Below are 3,454 nucleotides of genomic sequence, written 5' to 3' on the forward strand. Positions count from 1 at the left end.
ATTTAGCTTCCGCATCAGTCTATTATCTTTAGTATGCTCATGATCATGCCAGCAGGGTTAACTTGGGATCACTTGTGGTCCTAGGTCCTGTTTCTGTGTCACGGGGGTAGTCTCGAGGCGTGACAAGTGTGCACAGAGACCGTCCATTATGTGATGGTCCGGTCAATGTCACTTGGCCCATAATCACAGAGGCATGTCATTGTGTGTGAACCTCAGCCATTGTTGCTTGGCCGATGTGCATAGGTGCCTTGTGTGAGGGCCTCGGACGATGTCCCCTACATGAAGTGCACAATGTGCATAGGGGTCTACCGATTATTATGCAGTGGCCTAGTATTGTGTGAGGGCTTTAGTCGATGTCTATTTGCCAATGTGCATCGGGGTCTATCGATGTTTCATGGGTGATGCATGCAGGCCTTGGCATGTCATTAGGCATGACAAATGCACTCGACGTCATGGAAAACCTCTAAGTGTGGCATTGTTATTGATTTGGATTGAACATATAGTTCAACATCGTTATTCTTGGTACTTATTTTCCAACACTTAGTGGTGGTTTTTCAAAGAAGCAATACATAAACCTCATTTTTGAAAAGTTAGAAAATAATTGGATTGGGGGGACGAATTTGAGCAACAAGGGCTAAATCTCAATAAAGTATGGTAGTAGTACCATTCTGCCACTTACAACCTGTCCCATAATTAAGTCTTTTGCAAAGGATTCTTCATGTCGCTTGATGGAAATTGTACTTCAAGAAGGGCATCCTGACTTTTCCGTCTCACGATGACTTAGCCAATGAAACATGCCCTTGGGGGCCTAAGGTCCCTACTTCAGGTCGGCCTCTAAACAACAGGCGCATGTATTGCTTCTAGCACGGATTGTTACTTAGAGATGTTCAATTATAATCCATCACATGGTAGCTTAGCACAACTAACTAAAACAAAACACAACATGCGGATGTCAAATGGTAGCCCGGACGGGTACCTTGAACTGTTGCACCCGACCACCATGCGTCGTGGATGCCCATTCCATTAAAACATTTATAGGGTGTGAACATAAGACAATGTTTCATGCATAATAATGTGAAATGCTTTTTTTTGGGAAAGCCACATCTATTATCATCCTAGGTTTGAACTCATAGTGTTGTTGTCAAAAAGTAGTAAAATTGGTTAAGCTAAACTAACAATCCCAATTGTTATGTAAGTATATAGTGAACACTTTTATTATTTATATTGTTTGTGAATGTTATGTACCTCGTTTACTATAATTGATTATCTAATATTAAAATTGACATTCACATCCACATTATCAAGGTATTTTGAACTGAGAATCCATTTTGTTTCATCACATTTTTACAAAAAATGAATTAAAATTATTTGCCAAATTGGGGAAAATTATAACTCAATGGTATAAAAGCAGTTTTCCAGAAAACTGGTTTGACCAAACTGCCTAATAAATGCATCTATTCCAAAATTCAAGGTTTGTTGAACGTATTAGCTCTAGAAATACTACTGTTATCCGAGTAGTAGACACCATCAAACAAACTGTAACATATTTAATGAGTCATTAATAATTTCACAGTCTAAATTAGTTCATACATACACATGCATGACTTAATCTTTGAGACAAACATATGACTACTGGCAGGATCAACCAGGTAGTTTTTCTCAACGACATCGTATGCCGCAAGGGCCCATCGTGCATGTTTAGGCGCGGCCCGGTCTAAGGTGAGCACGGTCGTCATTTATAAAGAGTATTCATTTTGTGCAGATAGGAGATGATGAAGACCCAATTCCTACTATGTCTACAGAATCCAAGAATCAGAAAAAAGAAAAAAGAAAAAAAAAAGGAAGGTGTGAGATGCGAGATCGTCTTTTGGTCCCGCAAATGGAATTCAAGGGGAAAAAGGTGACCGATAATGCGTGAATAATGCATGGGCATGCATTAGGTATGTAACACATGAACCCGACTTTGAACAACCCTAGATTGCACTTTCCCTAGAAGTGCAATGACATGTGGGTTTGGACGTCACTGCTCGAGCAGGGGATCCAACCTTACCACACAAGTCAAATCCCACTTATGCATCATTCATCTGAGTGCTTCATCGATGCACTCCTAACACCCACCCTAAAACCTGGAATAAGATGTCGCGTGTCGATACTAAGGCCGAAATTTCAAGGCCAAAGCACGAACCCACTCGGGGGAAGTTAATCCCATAAGAGGTTCTGAAGTCATGCTTTGGTCCCTGTATGGCACCACCCACATCGGATGTCAACGCTTCACCATATATTGCCTTGCCCTATTCGTGCTGATAATGCTCAAACCATCCTCAAGACAAGCAAGATAATAACTGGTCGTCATCAATAAAAATATCCAACTAAGAGAGGGTCAAATCGCATAGAGAGTGATATAATGCAATGAAATTCAACTAGGAAATTTATATTGCAAGTCAATTCATTTGTAGCAATTATTACATTTGTAGATGATTTTACCAAATTTACAAAAAAATGGTATTGATATCAAGTATTACAATTAAACTAGAATTTAAGAAATTGAAACAATTAGAGAATAATCTAGGGGTGTGAGGATTGGAATTGATGTCACAAAGGGGTATTTGTGTTGCTCAATAATGCTTAACAATCATGGATAAGTTGGGTCATCTTCAATGACACTAATTTTCTTTCTATCTCATAGTACTTATTCATATAATCTTTTTTCGGTCTCATCTATATAAATTACAAATCCACCCATTATCTTATGGAATCTCTCTTTCTGGCATATTAGAACAAACAGATCCAACTCAATCTCTCTTTCAAGCAAACCATAAACATTAAACCTATATTGCATGCATTAAACTAATTGTCCACTTCAATTGATCTCCTTCGAGTATCAACCAAAGATCAAAAATCGGATAAAGTTTGCAACCTTAACCCATAAATTAACCTCATGCTAATTAGCCTAAATCCATGAATAAACAGAACTAAAACAAAGCAAAACACAATACCCATTACATTAAATCAACACCCAACCCCATAATTGCACCCTAGAGTTGGGATTTTAGCCAAACATCATAAAAAGTAAAGGAATTATACCTATCATGATAGCAGTCATAGATGTGATGAAATTAACCAATTATAATCAATACCCACTTTGATTTCAACTTCCAATTGGCAATTTCAAGAGTGAAATTTGAAACCCCAAAAGTAAGAATATTTCTCTAAGAGTTCAAAAGTTAACTATCCAAAACTACAAATTTAGGAACTAGAATTCTTTTTCAAAATTTGATACATTTTCTCTCTCTTTAGGCTTTTTATAGTTACCCAAAATTCACTACGTGACCAACTCGGCGACATTAGTCCGGTTCACCAAGTAGACTCGACAGATCATCGGTTGTTCCTTAGGTCGCCTTTCTTTTTCTTCAGGCTTCAGCTGTTTGAACCTCAGTCGGCGAACTCATTTGAC

The sequence above is a fragment of the Solanum stenotomum genome, chromosome 12, assembly GCF_019186545.1.
Source record: "Solanum stenotomum isolate F172 chromosome 12, ASM1918654v1, whole genome shotgun sequence".
In the NCBI taxonomy this organism is placed as follows: domain Eukaryota; kingdom Viridiplantae; phylum Streptophyta; class Magnoliopsida; order Solanales; family Solanaceae; genus Solanum; species Solanum stenotomum.